The sequence below is a fragment of the Etheostoma spectabile genome, chromosome 2, assembly GCF_008692095.1.
Source record: "Etheostoma spectabile isolate EspeVRDwgs_2016 chromosome 2, UIUC_Espe_1.0, whole genome shotgun sequence".
In the NCBI taxonomy this organism is placed as follows: domain Eukaryota; kingdom Metazoa; phylum Chordata; class Actinopteri; order Perciformes; family Percidae; genus Etheostoma; species Etheostoma spectabile.
The window spans coordinates 26,785,069-26,803,314 of NC_045734.1; the positions used below are offsets into that span (position 1 = coordinate 26,785,069).

Below are 18,246 nucleotides of genomic sequence, written 5' to 3' on the forward strand. Positions count from 1 at the left end.
ATTGCACTGCAAATAAAAAGGTCTTGGTGCTACTTTCTGTTTGCAAACTCTTTTGTTACAGTGCAGGGCTTCACCATTTTCTCCATTTAAGGGAGTTGGTAGATTTCCGTCTAATGTTTCAGAACAAACAAAAGAGGCTTGTTTGGAAAATTATCAGCATGGGCACCACCAACAGCCATCGCGGAATAAACCTTAACCTTCGTCTACAGGAAAGCCAAAACATACGGAGTGCTTAGCCCCAAAGGGTAGAAATGGCAATGAAAATGCCACAGATGGGGCGCCTGGGTAGCTCACCGGGTAGAGCGTGCGCCACATGTACAAAGGCTAAGTCCTTGTCACAGCGGCCCGAGGTTCGGCTCTGAGTAGGGCTGGGCGATATAGAGAAAATCAAATATCATGATCATTTTTGACCAAATACCTCGATATTGATACCGCAACGATATTGGTGCTTTCACAAAATAATTACACATTGAGATTTTTGATATTTAATCACCAGTAATGTGGATATAACGACTAAGTGGGTAAAGGCAAATAATCAAACGGTTACAAAAGTCTGGTAAGTGACATTACTTAGGTGAAATTGACAAATGACATCACTTTATTGTAATGCAGCCTTTAAAACCAGGAAAAGACAAGACTTAGACAAAATCTAAGACGATACCTAGTCTCATATCACGATATCTATATGTATAATCAATATATTGCCCAGCTTTTTGTAGCACGTCATTATCTTCAGCTGTCCTTTATAATAAAGGCCTAAAACGTCCTAAAATCTATATGTTCAGTATAAGCTTATAGCCCCGTTTTAGAAATCGTGTCATCAAAAACAGCTCTGGGTGTATATAAAGCTGATTGTGCAATGTCTCAAAAACACAAAACAAGTTATGCAAAACAGTTCTAAGAAATGCTGAGGACTTCATTAGTCTAATATTTGCAAAACAAAATGTGTCTGTCTTTATGACGGCTTAGTGTTACAGATGGCCGGGTCTAAATAGCAGACACACACTAAAGCATATTTAACCGTTTCAGCTCTACAAAAGAGGAAGTGTGTGAAAGTGCAGGTGTGTGTGTATGTGTGTGTGTGTGTGTGAGCCGAAGGAAACCGAGGAGTTTTCCGAGAGAAGCGAAAGCCAGCAGCGAGGGATGCGAGGCCCTCATTAACGTGTCGCTTGACTTGGCTGGCAGGTGTCTGTGTGTTTGTTTAGACGCAAATGTGAACATACTGCATGCATATGAACTCTTGGTGCCATCCCTCCCTCCCAGTCAATCACAATCTGGAATAACCGCAACAGAGGGGAAAAGCTTAAGATTTTACAGCAAGTCAACAACAATGCAGGCGACCATGGAGGTAAAAAGGTGAAAGCTGCAGAGCTTGGATAAACGTTATTGATTTGTGCCAATAATGATAGAGAAGCTGTAATTTAAGACACAAAACATGGCAAGAGACAGACACAAGACAAGTCAGGACAACAGGAGCAAAGGAAAATGATGACAACATGTGTTATTATTTAGTCAAGTCTGAAATTTAAGTATAAAGATACTGAACCTGCAGTTCATAGTTGGACAGACAATGAAGAAATGTCCTCTGCACTGCGCGCTCGGAGACGTCTGAAAAACACTCCCTGATGCAGAGGGATAAAGCCACAAAAGCAACTTAAAGGCTGGAGGTCTGAACTTGTTCCAGGGTTTTTCAGTGGGAGTATTATGTTGACATACAGGAACTCAGTCCTGAAATAGCCTTACATTGCTTGATTGTGAAATATGCATGGAAATATTCAGAGATATGAGACATAAGATTACTGGACTGACCAAAACGAATCGATCAGTCTTTAACAGATGGAAACAGTTCCAAAGACATGTTTGGCTTTTCCGAAAGCAGATGAAGAAAAAAGTGGTTAAAATGGAAAAAAATTAAAATCAAATCTATATGCTGTATCAGCATTTATTGTTACCAGAGAGGCTGAAACAGATGAGTCTGCAGTGTCGAAAAAACAGTCCTGTTCATCGTCTCTGTCCCACACCTGCTCATTTTTCTCAGCTGTTTGAAGTTTGGAAGTTAAGAACCTTTGTCCTTTTAGAGACATTTTCTTATTACTCTACAACTTATTTAGCCTTTGGTGGCTCTGCCAGGCACTTGTAATTTAACCATTCATTTCTTTGAAAGCCTTTGAGTCCCTGTATGCAGCTTTGAAAACTCACATAAAAATATGTATTAGAGACGTCTTGGTGTGTTTGTGTTTGTGTGTGTGTGTCTGCCTGTCTTTGGGGTGAAGGTAACCTGCAAGTCACACGCAGTTGAACGGTTGAAAGGAACATCACACCTGTTGTGTTGAATAAGGTTGGGGGGGGGATGAAACTCAATAAAAAGCCATTTGTCATTTTCTGAACTTACCCGACTATTCTAGCTGTTCTATTATTTGCCTTTACCCACTTTGTCATTACATCCACATTACTGATGATAATTTATCAAAAATCTCATTGTGTAAATATTTTGTGAAAGCACAAATAGTCAACGCTACAATGTTGTTGCGGTATCGATATTGAGGTATTTGTGTACAAATATTGTGATATTTGATTTTCTCCATATCGCCCAGCCTTACCCCCGTATCGAATCCATGCTTCACAGTTAACTATCAAGCCACAAGTCTACATCATACATTATTATTATTATTATTATTATTATTATTAAATTCATTAACAAACATACGACACGAGACAACACCGCCGACTTTATAAACGCAGACTGTGGTGATAGCAACATGCAATATTGTTAACGATATAACACTATTTGTTTCTCTCTCTCTCTCTCTCTCTCTCTCTCTCTCTCATAACGGGTCAGGTAGGTAGCAAACTGCCATGATTCCATGAGGCTATTGTCTGATTATACCACATTTTCATTGTGATTTTTTGTGATTACATTCTGAATCTGACACATTCTCTGTCAACAAAATAATAATTTACAGATAATTTTGTAAGTAATTTTGGGGTACAATATGGTTTTGAAGAATTCTACAGGCAGCAATAGTACAGGCCAAGCAATCGGACCAGTGGGCACTGTACTAGTAATCTTAATAACTTTTCCTTTAAGACTGCCTTTGTAATTGTGATGTAAGAACTTTAAAGTTAAGTCAAATTTTCTTGCGGTTGTTCACATTAAGTTGACTTCCATATGAGATATGTTACTATAAACTCAGTTGTTAGCATGCATTCATACCGTACAGGCTGCAATGGGCAAGCTGACTCCCCTTTCTGTTTGTTGACGCATACCATAACCACGTACCTCAACTCGCACAACCCTGAACAGCATATTCAGACCTGCATTGCTGACAAAGCTCACACACATAAAGCTGATTCTGATTCTGACATAGAAGCACACACCCTCACAAAAAACCCTCTGTTTCCTGCACTTCACGTTGCCCAGGGCTCTTTTTGTGTCTGTGCGAGAAAGATTGATCAGCAGTTGCTGTCGCACTTGTGACAGAGACAGTGTCCGATCGGGTTTGGCAGATTTCTGCGGCCAGCGGGTTGTCCAGACGTGTTACGAGTCCGATGCCAACTGCAATCACAAGGCCTGTCTCTGCAATCCCCGGCTCACTTATCTGTTACAGGCACAGTTCAGGAGGCGCCGTGCACGCTGGGAATTCAGAGTCGTTGGCTCGGCTCGTGAAGTAGAAAGTGTGTCTGTCTAAGAAAAAAAGTCAGGCACAGGCCCTTTATGCTGCTCGAGTAAATACATGTCACTTGAAAGAAAATGCGTGTTGCTTTAATTACCACAACACATCATGCCCGCACGCCACACCCTCTCTCACGTTCAGACTTGACATTAAGGAAGTTAATTTTAGGAACAGCACAGAAAGAAACAAAAAAAACAAGGAAGCAGATCAAATGGAAAGCTCCGCAAAAAGGGTTATGCAGCCCCAATAATGAAAATGCCAGGAAATATAACTTCCTAAAAAATCAGGATGAACTCTTTTTCCATGATCCATGATCCAAAATCCTCTTTTAATCTCTCTGTAACCCGTTTGATTATATAAAAGGAGGTGTCATTTTAAAGGCATCTGCTTGGGGGACTAGCTGCGTTTCTTCCAACAGTAACATAACTCACACCATGAGGCGTCTGCTCTTCATTTTGGAAAATCAATAGTGGATATTGAAAAAAATTTGGCAGATTTTGAGATATAAACTGACCACGGACCTATTTTGAGTCAAATACACTTCCTGAATGTTTTGAATCAGGCTGGCCTCTGTCTAGACGGGAATTATAGGATAGCAAGACATTAGAGCCCGGCCGATAAAGGATCTTTAAGGCCGATATCGACCTATTTGGTTATTAAAAAATCTGATATGCCGATATATCGGCCGATATACATTTAAAAAAATAAAAAATCCAGAAACGCGTAACAAAACATAAACAAATTTCCCTAACATTAGTTATTTGTAATTATTTATGAGGTTGCACTAAAATAATATAATAATTTAGAACAGAGGAACATCAAAATATTAACGTTCTGATAAATAAAATTTATAAAAATACAAAACTTAAGATATGAAACTTAAAGTCCTTTGAACAAAAATACAATAACTATACAACGCCAACACTCATAACATGGTTGACTGTCCGTTTTTATGTTGTTCTTTAAATATTCATTTGTCAGAATCATGAATATAACAAAAATAAAAATCAACCATTATAAATGCCGCGTGAGGGTGAGAAGCTCAGTCATCCGAGAGGAGCTCGGAGTAGAGCCGCTGCTCCTTCGCGTTGAAAGGAGCCAGTTGAGGTGGTTTGGGCATCTGGTAAGGATGCCTCCTGGGCGCCTCCCTAGGGAGGTGTTCCAGGCACGTCCAGCTGGGAGGAGGCCTCTGGGAAGACCCAGGACTAGGTGGAGGGATTATATCTCCAACCTGGCCTGGGAACGCCTCGGGATCCCCCAGTCGGAGCTGGTTGATGTGGCTCGGGGAAGGGAAGTATGGGGTCCCCTGCTGGAGCTGCTCCCCCCGCAACCCGATACCAGATAAGCGGATGAAGATGGATGGATGGATGGATAGTTAGGGAAATGCCTAAAACCTGCTGATAATATCGGCCCGCCGATATATCGGTCGGGGTCATCAAGACATGGAGGAGGGGAAAATGCAAATAATGTAAATCTAAAAAACCCCAGTGATGCTGTATTTGACCAGTGGTGGAATGTTGCTGTTAAGTTATGTTCTTAAGTACAACATTGAGGTACTTTTAATGCCACTTTCCACTCCGTTACATTTCAAAGAGAAATATTGTACTTTTTACTACTCGACATTAATCTGACAGCATTAGTTAGTAGTTACTGTACAAATTAAGACACACAAAACACATGTAGTTTATAAAATACAATGTTTTATTATACATTAAACTAGCCAACAACATAACGATGATGATAAATGATTAATTAACAATTAAACACTTAGTTGATTGACAGAAATGAAGCACATCGTAAGTTCTGGCAGGTCACGGAGTCAAGCTCGTCTATTATCTCAGCTCACAGCTGACTGTTCCTAAGCCATAGCTCAGCTGATTCCCTCTTTTGATTGGATTTCCAAATAGTGTGCTCTATTAAAACTGATTTTCCCAGGCTACCTTTCTGCATCTCTGCCAGCGCTTGCAACCCACTTCCACCCCAGTTCCTCTTTTTATATTCATGTTGTTTGATTTAATCCCTTCCTCCCCTCCCCCAGTGGAGGGGGGAGGGGAGAAAGTGGTCCTGACTGAACTGTTTTGATTGTTTCCAGCTTCAAAAATGTGATTTTTCTGCATTGAGTACTTTTACTTTTAATACTTTAAGTACATTTTCCTAATGACATTCTTTTACTTAAGTAACATTTTCAATGCAGGAATTTGACTTGCAACAGTATGTTTACAGTGTGTACTTTTACTTGAGTAAAGGATCTGAACACTTCTTCCACGACTGGTCAGATACTAACAGCTACTTCGTGAACTCGTTACACACACACAAGAAAAGAAGCGGGGAAGAGTTTATGAAAGCAGGGCAACATTACCCACAGCGTCGATGCAAATCATGTGAAACCTATGATGCCTCCAATCTGCTTCCTGTAGTGTTGCCATAGAAGCCTCACCAGCCAGTGACGTACATCATCACATTTCTATTCTTTTAGCAGATTTGGGTTTCACGGGTTGTGCTTGATTTCACCTGGTAGAGAACAGGCCGTCTCCAGCGTAGTGCTGTGCAGGTCTTACTGACCTGGGTTCAGTATTTGACAGCTACTGCAGGATGGGACTATATTATGGATGAAAAGCTAGTTAATTGCAAAACTGTGCTTCTTGAAAACGAATGCGGCTGTGCTTGACCTCAGTGCTGTTATATAATCACCCAAAAGGCTGCAGAGAGAGGGGGCGTGACAGGGGAAGCACATAGCTACTGTAACTGAACAGTAACAAGCACAATTTCAGACTAAATTATCAGCTGGGTATACTGTCTATCAATACATTAAATGGGATGTTTTTACTTTAAGCAAAAAGTGCTATCTGTGCAATGTTTTGGCAACACTGCTATGAAAAAAGGAGAACATGTGGAAGATATGGAGATACAAACAATATTATATATGTTTTGAACATTCTGCACTCAATCCATTCAGCCTCTTTTTTAATGTGAAACAGCTATTTTGTATATATTTGTTTCTGTATTTATTGTCTATTCCATATTCATGTTTATGTTGTTTGTTTATGTATGCACCAACCACAAAGGCAAATTCCTGAGTGAGTGTAACTTACTTTGGCAATATATCTGATTCTGGTTTGGATTCTGAAATAAAAATGTAAAAGACTCTGCAGGCTTAGTACTACACATCTCCAGACCAGAGAAAACTAATATTCTCTCGGCCGACAGGGAGGTCACGGGGCACGGCTGCAGTCAGTCGCGCCGGCACCAGTCCCAGTCAGAATCAGAGCTCCTTAAATCTGAGATAGTGTCATTACAGCAATAAGACCACTGAAGGAGAGTGGAAGAGACACACTGACTGATACACTTTTTAAGGTTTCCAGCTGCCAGTTCGCAGACTGCAGTCTGGGAAATGCTTCAATTAAGAGTGACAGGGAGAAGTCCTCTGGTACTGACCCTCTGCCATTTCTCATGTCAAAGGGCTAGTTCTCGCTCACAGTTAATGGTGTCTATAAGCTGTAGTTTCAGTGTGATTTGGTGATGTTTTGAGACATCTGTCTCTGAGAGGTCTGCTGCCATAAGGACATTTGAGTTAAAAATGACATTTGAAGGTGCATTAATTGATTTTTTTTCTCCCACCAGAAAATATATTGTCTTTCATCGTGCTTCTCAGCAGTTTTCTGGTCGACCGCTGAATGTCAGTCCAATTTGCATCTGTCTTTTGGCGCTGCAATGGCCTATACCAACTCTTAAGGGAAATATCAGGCTTTTTGGCTGCTAAATGTTCTACTATGTTCACCAGCTAACTGCTAACTTTGACGGTCTGCTGTTTGTTTCTAGGCAGGTAGTGTACAGCGGGTTTATCACAGCTTTTGATGAGAGCAGTGAGAGTGAACAAAAACAGTAAGGTCGCAGGCCATAAAACCCAAATAACAACCCGAAAGATGCAAAAATGCTCCTTAGAGCTTAGGGGAACTGCAAATTTGGGTAATAATTGTGCTTGTTAGTCACTACAAGTGATCTCCTACTAATAAACAAAGTCTTTCAATCCATTGTTAATTTTAAATATTCATTGGTGCAGCTTTAAAAACAACCTAACTGTTTAAACCCTGTGTTTGTATTATCTAAGCACCACAAATGTATTTTTTTACTAGCTCTTTCCATGTTTGTTGTATTTCAATGGAGGCAGACATCTCAGAAAAATAATTGTATGGCGAGATACCACCAGAGGTATAGGGACAGAATATGCGTATTGTGGTATGGGTGAACAGCCATATTATTAGGGGTGGGAATCACCAGAGGCCTCTCGATACGATTTTAAACATATTCCAATATTCTGCAATATATTGCAATATTTTTCCAATTTCAAATTATGTCCCCAAAAGGAAACTTTGGGAATAAAATAGTCAACATCTATTTTAGCTAAAAAGATTTCTCTGTTTGTTCATCTCACTTCAATTTTATTGCTGCAAAATGGACTTGTCAAGCAAACAAACCAACACATATTTAATAATAGATCGATACTTGGCATCTGTGGATCTATACAGTATTGCCACAAAAAAATATGACAATATGCTGTAACCATACTTGTCATAATCAAATAATGTTCAGTATAAATGTCTTAGTCATTCATGTGTGTGAATGATTTGTCAGTAGCTGCTCAAGCACAACCACAAACTATCAGTGCAGTACATTCAGCTCATGTTTGCTTGCCAGTCTTGTCCAGAGTGACCGTTTGGCAGCCCAGCTAACCGGCTAGCATCTCAAGTGCCCCTTATCTCTGCTGATGCTTCGTCCCTTTCGTTAGCATTAGCATCATCTGCACTTGGAGGCGCTAACTGGAAAAGGTCAGGAAGGCGGAGGAAAAAAAAAACGGGGAGACCAAAAGGGGAAGGAAAATTTCATGCACCCTGAGAGACTTGTCAGCAGGGCTTACGTTAGAAAGAGGAGGTGGCGTGCTGGCATGTCCCATCCCTCTGAGAGCTTTGTAAATAACCCTGGGCTGTTTGCTGTGCTCCCTCTCCTGCTAGCGCTCATGCTTATCTTCACGCAGACACGCACACTCAGATGCACACGTACAAATAACAACTATTGACACCCTTTTCAATCATTCCCTAGCTAACGCCTCATTGAGATTCCTTTCCTTTCCTACAGCCTTTTTTCCTCTCTTCTTCTGTCCATCTTCCTCTCTGCACTGGCCTTTTAAAAACAGAGAAAGTTTGCAGACGTTGCTTCACGGCTCCAGATTGCACTCAGTTATTCTCCATCAGCAAAATGTTCAGAGCTCGTGCCAAAGCATTAAAATATGATGCCTCATTCATTATTTTAATGACAAATCACCAGAGGTGTCAACACAACATGAAACTTCAAATGGCTTCAGGAAATAAATAGCACAACGGGTATTCATTTTAGCTAAGGCTTGATTACCACTGGAGCACATTGTTTGGATTAACTCTGTGACAGAGAACAATGATCACACGGGGGAAGAAAAATAGATTGGCATTGAATAAGACGCCACGCAACAGATCGGTACAGAGTCATAAATTAGTCCGTGAAGACATACATTTGTTACATTTCTACTTTTACTCTAATTTCACAAGATTTTACAAGACCTCTAACTGATGTACCTGCATTTACAAAAGAAACAACACAGACGTGTCATCAATGCCAGGCTAACTCTGGTTAAGTCATGATGTGAAAGTAATGCAGCAAGCAGCGTAGGAGTGGTAAAATGTTTCTGTCGAATGTCAACTAATTCTGTGCGTCAACTGTGCAACAACCCCCACACAGGGTATAAAATTCTTCTAAATAAACGCTAACTTACAGCCGTATTTTGGTGTATGGAGGACACCAGTTTGTGGGGGCAGTTTGTGAAAAAAGCAGGGTGGGGGGGGATTTGTTTTTGATCATGCACAAAAAAAACAACGTTACCATGAATATAATGACAGGCATGCCAAACACTAAAATATGCATTTTAATATTCAATGGAAAATACAGCGCTTTCATTTAGTCCACCCTGGGGATAAAAACAAAATTTAAGGGGGATTTCCTCCTTAAAAATAAGGAGGAAATCCCACGCATTCCCCTTGGAAAATCGCACCCTGCTTACAAGTCACAAAATGGCTGGGAAAATAAAGCCACATTTTCATCAGTTGTGTTGTGCATTCTCACTCTACGTTCCTCATATCAGGTAGAGGTGGCAACCCAGAGCACAGGCCGAGACGGTCACAGAGCTCGCCGAAGCGAGCACTGCTACATCCTGCAAAACCGCCACACATGCAGGAGAAATACCAGGTTTTTAGAGTAAGAATTCACTCGGTCGCATGAGGTTGCAGCGGTCAGTAACCCTGACCCCAAACAACACCACAGGTCACTCAACGGCTATGTAAAGAGATTTAACAAGAGCTGACAATGCAAATGGAAACCCAAATAAAACTGTGAACATCTACAGTATGTTTCCATGACAACTGTGCAAACTGAGTTAAGAACAGTTATATCAACCATCATGTGCAACAGAGTTCGAACAAACAACCAATGCTGCCAGTTTTCTGACAAAATAAAAAATATGTTGAATTCTTCTTTGCTGATTATCCAAAATTAAACTCCAGCAAACTAACAGCGGTCTGAAGAGCCACTTGTGGTTTCTTCTGTGCGTTGGTTGATTGGAGGCAATTTTTCAGTAAACAATCACTCACTTCATTCCCAATGCATTTTTCTGCTTATATGGAGCGAGTGGAGGAGCAGAGGGTAGTATATGTGTGTGTGTGTGTGTGTGTGTGTGTGTGTGTGTGTGTGTGTGTGTGTGTGTGTGTGTGTGTGTGTGTGTGTGATCATCTAAACAAGCTGCTGTGGTTCTATCCAAAAATGATGCATCTTTAAGTGAAATCCCAAACACTTAATCTCCTCTGTGACTGTTTTTCCCATGCTGCAGCACATAAAGTAGTTGAAGCAATCTACCACAGGGTAACATGACTGTTAGTACTAAGAAAAGAAAAAAATAATAAATTGGGTCATGTTTGCTATTATCCTGTAACAGTGAATTTCATGTTATGTGTCTCAGGTTGTTTTTGTTTTTTTACAGTCACATCATAAAGAAGGTAAATTCACTGATGTCCATAATATCAGCTGCATGACCCTATTCTCTTTACATGATTTATAACCACTGTAGAGAATCAGTAAGCCTAGGAAAATGTTCAGATGTTCTCCAACTGTCACTGCTGAGACTGAAAGCAAATGCATCTTTAGCTGCACCTGCATCAGACTTTGCATGTGCCACATGTAAAACAAACCCCATCGGTCACACCGGCCACTACAACTTTACAAAACTGAATAATGATCTGCCCCCAATGGATACCTTCCACCTTTCCCTTTTACCCTCTCCAAAAAAATCCCCAAATTAGCAAATGAGCTGCATAAAGCTGCTTTGTCTTTCTCTGGAGGGAGCTGTGAGTGGAAGACAAGTTGACTGGCAGCTTAATAAACCCTGGAAGACAACCTGCTAATGATGCAAGTGGTGGGCAAGTGTGACTCAGCCAGCACCTTACCCCTGCTATTAGATGTCACAGGATGACAGAAAGGTGCAAGCACAAACACAAACAGGCAAATACACAAGGACTGGTCTCGCATTGCCAGACCTTCCTCTACAGCGCTGCAAAAGAGGGTCTGGCTAGTCCACAGGTGCGCTGGTTTATTGGCATTTCTTTAAAGCAATCAAAACAATTGTCATGGGCCACGCTAAGCGCCGCCGGTGCCTTTGTAAATTTGGAATTTGTTGTAGTCCTGCAAACTCAGATTGGACAGATAGTCCAGCTAGTTGTCTGGATTTGACTTCCGATGAGCAGTTAACCGTAGTCCCCATCAATTGAATGGAGTGTCGAGACAGGTAACGGACATCCGGTCGAAAAGGACAAAAGCCGGAATTTCCGGCGGTGACGGAGCAATCCCGGAAGTGGAAGGCTGTGGATCTAGACTACACAGAGACAAATATGGTACAAAAATGTTACAGGCTATGGCTTTTTGAGACTAATAGAAAACTCCCATGTGCCCATGCGTTCCGGCACGCATATACAACACTGCATAATTCCCATAAAGCAACGGGGTGTAATTGAGTTCTTGGCAATTCAGCAACATCTGTCTAGTCCTCCTCATCTTGACTCTTCAGCATTCAATCAGCCACGCATTCACGCTAACATACGCACGCCACAATTACAGACGGCCTATTAGTGATGTTAAGCCTTTCTTTCTTGTGATGGCAGGATGAAAAAGCAGGCTAATGGCTGCTGTAGATTTGCATGTGTTGGCCTCCCTCCGAGTCCTGTTTAGCATAGGGTGTGCAGCTGGGACATAGCCCTATGAAAATCAGTGTCTTTAATGAACTGAGAGTTCTGCTAACTGCTATTATATTGTAGAATTCATTGAAAAAGGGTAATGCAAACCTGTCATTTCCTCTGCTGTAAATCCGTTTCAGAGGGCCAACCTGCCATTTAAAAGCCAGTGACACTGAAACAATTACATTAGTTTGGGTCATGATGTTATAAACGCTGCTCAGACGGCTATTCCATTTTGAAAGGAAAATATATCTAGGGGCACTTTTAACATTTTGCCATAAAAAAACAGTAAACTTACAGATAGCAGAAAGGAAACGTAAGCCCTTTGGACCTTCAGTCTACAAAGATCATTTTTCCTCCCTTGCAGAGATTTAAAAATCATATTACATAGTCTTAGTCGATGCTGGGGGTAGATTGTCTCTGCACCAATGCACATTTCTCCTGAAATGGAATTCTGATTAAAAGTTAAAAATCTATGTTTTAGGTCAGTGTGTACTCCCGGATTGGAGTTTTTCATTTTAGAGAGAATATTAGGCCTACATAAAAAAAAAAAACATCCATCAATTTAAGCTACCTGTTCCCGCTAACCAAACACCTGCTTCTGACTGTAGTATTCATCGTCATTTTAATATTAAGATTAATTTCTTCCTTTTTATCTAATGCCATCTGCAGCCCACATGCATCAAAATGACTTTCTATTCCCCGAAGGTTGTCTCATGAAGAGAGATGATAAATGAGAATCTTGAAAGGTGACGAAATGAAAGGAAATACATTAATAACAGACAATTAATAATGAATTAATTCTGGGGGTTTTTCAGACCTGCTTTCAGATCATAGATTTAAACTTCTGACAAAGGGTCACGGACCAGAAAAGGCTGTTAACCACCGCTCTAAAACGTAAGCGACTCTGGTCACTGACACCAAACTTGCTGCAAAGTTCCACCGCTGAAATGCTCCCACGGCCCTCCACTTCACTGCTCATTCAATTTCCTGCTCTTTGCATTGCTTACATTTGACATTTTTTGGCATCGGGAGGTGAATAAGTTCATTTCTTGGATCACTTCTGTTTTAATCGACCGACTGTAACACATCACAGTATCACAGTCAGACAAAAAAATACAGAAGTGAGATGAAGTGAAGACAGAGAAGCGAGGGTGGATTTCTTGACGTGACTATGGGACGTCATTCTTAACGTGAAGAGTTTTCTGAAAACTAAAAATTGCCACCATTGTGAATGTTACTCTGTCCCTGTCCATCCATGTATATGTTGTTGTTGTTGTTGTGAAAGTATTGTACCTATTATATTTTTGATTTGCAGTGAATCAAGCTTCCATTAAAGGACAAAGAAGGACTTGAACGGAGACAAAACAACAAATTCCTAGATAAAGCTGACAATGGTGAAGCAGTCCCAGCGGTTAAACTGTGGCACAATTTTGAACACAAACGCAGCTGTCTGCTCAAATAGATAAATTGGATCGTTTAGACGCACAAACAGCCTCTCTATTTTCTGACAAAATGCGGCATTATGCCCCTGAAACAGCGAGGGGTACAGAGCAGTCGGAGGGCTTTTCCCTTACTCCATGCCTCGTCAATGAGTCTTTAAGAGATTATGGGCGCTAAAATGTGCAGACAAATCACTATGAACACACACACACACACACACACACACACTTCCTGCTTCACACCAAGCCTTGGTTTTCAAAAAATAAATAGTAATGGCAAGTATTGTTGAATAGAGAATAAAGAGCTGTTTTCCAACAGTATTCATACATTCTCTGCGTATCAACCAACAGCTCAGTACGACTGTTCATTTCCAGCCAAAATAAAAGCACCAAAGCTACCGAAAACCGCTGCAAGCGTGTCTCTTCATCATTTTATGAAACAGCAGCATCAGTTTCTAACAACACAAAAGTCTGGCCTGAGGGTGGTACCCAGCAAAAGGAGAATGGCCAAAATGAACAGGATTCATCCTGTGTAGAGAGTGCAAATGTATTCTGTCTATTTAAAGACAATCTGTCAATTACATCCAAGACATCTAGCGTACCGGTGGATACTTTGGTTGGACCGTGCCACTGGTGGAAAGATAAAGGAAAGAAACCAAAACAGTATGTATCCTTTTTAGAACCAGAAATATAATCAGCAAACTACTGTACATTTCTTCTATTAAAAAGACTTCACACTGCACACTAAATCACAGCTATGATTCATTTAATAAAACCTCTGCGTTCACGTAAAAACAACCCAATTTTATAATAATAGCACTTTCTAACTGCCTTCCATCACAATCTAACACACATGAAAAAGCGCTGTGATGGCAGATTGGCAGGAGACCTGCAGAGAGGCAGCATGACACTTCAGCAGAGTAAGTCTGAGAGGAGGGAGACAAAAATAGGTAGAGAGAGGCAGGGGGTGACATGGAATTAGAAAATTGTGTGTGTGTGTTTGCGTGTGTGTGTGGGTGTGTGTGTGCGTGCGTGCATGCGTGTGTGTGTGTGGGTAAAAATAGTTTTGGACTCTTGATCCCAAAGGAAAGTAAGGCATCCAAATGTGACTTGTATCAGTTAGTGTATTGGTGTGTAACTGAAAACCCCTAAAGTGACATTTAAATAATTTGTCACTAACGTAAAGCTTCTAATTCTTTGTGTACAAAAGTTGTTCGAAAGTAAATTCACATTTAGGTTTTTACAATCTGGACGCTCCCTATAATCTATTCCACCTACCAGCATCTCTCTAAACCATTCAGACAGGGGTGACGTGTGTGTGTGTGTGTGTGTGTGTGTGTGTGTGTGTGGGGGGGGGCAAGGCACTTGACATCATCGTAACAGTCCCACTGAAGCAGCTCGGTGATAACTGTGGTCCTGGGAAGCTTTCATGTGTAAAAATTCAAACACTGCCACGGACTGTTGCATGTCAGCTGCCCCAAATAAGAAGGAGGCAAGCTGAAGGAACTCCTCTGTGATATCCTTTGACGGCGACATCTGTACTGCTACGGGCTTGTTGCTGTGGTGTTTTGAAATAAAATTCCAAAGTAAACCGCCTGTCAAAAATGTTTTGCAAGCAGTGTACTGGGAGAAATGTTTCTTCTCTGACCTTGCTGGTCGAAAAATAGGAAGAGAACCACGACCCAGGTTGAATCTCTTTAGTCATAAAATCCACAATTGAGAGTTGGAAAACAGATCTGAAATATGAAAGTAACACAAAAGGCTTGATTAGTCACTGTCTATCGGTAGAAGACTTCCCATCAGTGTCTGTGGCCTGACTGCCGATTTACATTTTGGCAATCAAGATCTACATTTTACCCTACAGCTCCATTTTAAACGTCATAGCCCAGGAAGACAGAATAATCTTGCTTATTATTTTAAAGTTATACATCTGTCACTGTTTAGAATACATGCTCAGCCTGTCCTAAGTAACATTTAGGTGAACGTTAGTTAAACGAGTATTTGAGAAAATGTTATTGTAGGCGGTGCAGGACCATGACAAGAAAACCAAAGAGCTGCAAGAAAACAGGAAGCGAAGCCCTAAATTAAGGAGAAAATTACAATACAGTGTACCTCGGATATCTTTTTAGATTCAGAAACAGTTGTATGTGTTATGCCTTAAACACTACACTAACTAGGCATTTCCCATGTGTGCACAATGATTATGTGTTTGATGTAGTGTATTTGTGTTGATACTGCCAGCATGAACACTTCTACCTGTCTGCAGGCTTTTATCTCCTGCTGGCTGATTTATATTCATGCTTTGTGTTTTTTGCCGCTTATCCGTTGATTGTACTGTACAGTATGAAAAAGGAACAAGAGCAAAGAGGGATCTTGTGTTTTTGAGTGGCATATATCGCAACTTCCTCTCTTGCCCTTTGTGCAGCTCTGAAAACAACACACCCATTTCTCCTGCTCCCAATCATCAAATGAGAGCTGTAAGTTTGCACTTTTAAAGCCTCAGAACTAAGATCAGCTGCGGCCCGTTGAACCAATCTCAGCTTTGTGTTGACAATATGGCTGTAACTGTACAAGCTGTGACTAGGTCAGTAAGTAATCTAAAGCGGAGGCACTATGCTGTATTGATCAATGTGAACGACAAACCTATGTGTATGCAAAGGAACATTATAGTGAGGGTTCAAACACATTTGTTATCACAGAGTGTGAGGTGCAGATTAACGCTCCTTTGGCTTTCATTCTGGCTTTGCTCTTATCAAGAGCTCTTTTCACACATGTACTGCAAACCTTAAAGGTCCCACGGCCTGAAAATGTCACTTTATGATGTTTTTTAACATTAATATGCGTTCCCCCAGTCTGCCTATGGTCCTGCAGTGGATTAAAATGGTGATAGGTGTAAACCGAGCCCTGGGTATCCTGCTCTGCCTTTGAGAAAATGAATGCTCAGATGGGCCAATCTGGAATCTTGTTCCTTAAGAGGTCATAAGGGGCAAGGTTACCTCCCCTTTCTCTGCTTTGCCCCCCCAGAGAATTTTGACCCGCCCATGAGAGAGAAACATCATGGCTTTCAAATGAGCAAAGTGGCAGTTGGTCAAGGCCATACCCCCAGCCTCCACCTTGCCCCCCCATCTCTCCTCCTCCAAAGCTACAGACTAAGAAATGGCACAGACTAAGGAAAGTTCATTGTAGGATTGGCTCTAGTGGCTGTAATTCTGCACCAATGCTAAATTTTTAAGGTTCTAAGGTCTATGTGCAAGCATCCAAAGAGAACCATGTCATGGGACCTTTAAATGATCTAGACATTACCTGTTATGTGAGAACACAAAAGTCTGAGTCACTTGGACTGGAACACAGATTTAACCCTGCCAGCTCCCTAGTTCAAAGTCAGTGTACATGTCCCATGCGTGAATAGAGCACTTCCTTGTCCGGAAAATTCAGTGAGCATGTTAGGCCTGCTGCCCCTAGGTAGCTTCTCTGTTCTCTCCTCTCTTGCTCCCTCTGTCTGTCCTTATTGCAGGAGTGGAGTCTGGTGTGCAGGAGTGAGGGTTCCAGCTGCCTCTCATCTACCACAATCAACCTCTGCTTCATATACCCGGTCAGTCCTTCACTCTGCGTCAAATCGCAGACAATTCTGCCAGTTAGTCTCACGCCAGACAAACCTTTACCTAGGATTGTTTATCCTTGTGCCTCCAGCTGCTATTGGAACCTGACCCCTGCTACCGCTCCGCTCCTGCCATACACCGAACCGAAACCACCACCACTGGACCCCGCCGCTAGTAGGCCTACTGTCTCTCTCTGACGGACCCGCTCTTTCCTGGAATTCTCCTGACATGTTCTCTACCCTGGAAACCTGGACTTGGCTCTGCGTCATTCTGCATTTGGGTTCTGTTTATCATTGAAACATAAAGCATCCGAGACCGCAGATTAATCACCCTGCAAACAGAGCGCTGATAAAATCAGCAGACGCTAAACACTGATAACTACAAGGCGGGCGGCCACTAATAGGCTGTATAATAATAAACCAATCAAGAACTCCCATGCTTTATATGCAGACAGGGTTGTGACAGATTTTCTTTAAACTGATATTGATATTTGCTTAACAAATTTACTTAAGACTAAGGCTGGTCTACAGCAATGCAGACATCTCTGTGAGGCTATACTTAGGCAAACAAATGCTTTCAGCTCAATGCCAATGCAATGCATGCAATGCTCACAATGACAGTGCTAACATGGGGTTAAGAATGTTCACCATTTTAGCTTAGTGTTAGCATGTTAATGTTTGCCAAACGCTAAATACAAATTAAATACTTAGGGCCCTATTTGAACGATCTGAGCGCACGGCGTGGAGCGCATGGCGCAGGTGCGTTTAGGCCATGTAAAAATCCACTTTTGCTAGTTCAACGGTGGGAAAAAGGGTCCGTGCAACAGTCGCGTGGTTCAAAAGGGTTGTACTTAGTGTCTTCATTAATTATAGCTGTGTTTTGGGCGTAACAGGCAAAACACCAATCCGAGTGTCATCTTTCATTCCCTTTAACAGCCAGGCGTGTTTCTACCTTGGCGCGTTGCTATTATGACGGCGGATTTGCTGAGCAGGAAGGAGAGATTTTCAGGAAAAGAAATTGATCTTGTGCGTGAAGTGAAAATGAGCAGATCATATAATACTATTTCACATTGTAATCTGTTTCCTTTTGTTTTGTATGTTTGTGTGATGCTGCACGTCCCGGTGTGTGTAAAAAGCATATTATGCACGAGCCTCAGCGCATTTTCCTAATGCACTGTTAAATTAACAATGCTGGGTTTTTGACTTTAGACCAGGTTTTTGTTGGT

General features: G+C 41.4%; 1 protein-coding gene and 1 long non-coding RNA gene across 5 annotated transcripts in view; one reads left to right on the forward strand and one right to left on the reverse strand.

Annotated features, from left to right (window-relative positions):
• The window catches only part of mgat3b (beta-1,4-mannosyl-glycoprotein 4-beta-N-acetylglucosaminyltransferase b), a 75,848-nt gene that overhangs the window by 29,428 nt on the left and 28,174 nt on the right, over positions 1–18,246 (reverse strand). The gene's annotated exons all lie outside the window — the stretch shown is intronic.
• LOC116701088 (uncharacterized) lies at positions 475–15,524 on the forward strand. The gene is made up of 3 exons (XR_004334812.1): positions 475–560; positions 11,981–11,983; positions 15,512–15,524. It is a non-coding gene; the product is annotated as an uncharacterized LOC116701088 (long non-coding RNA).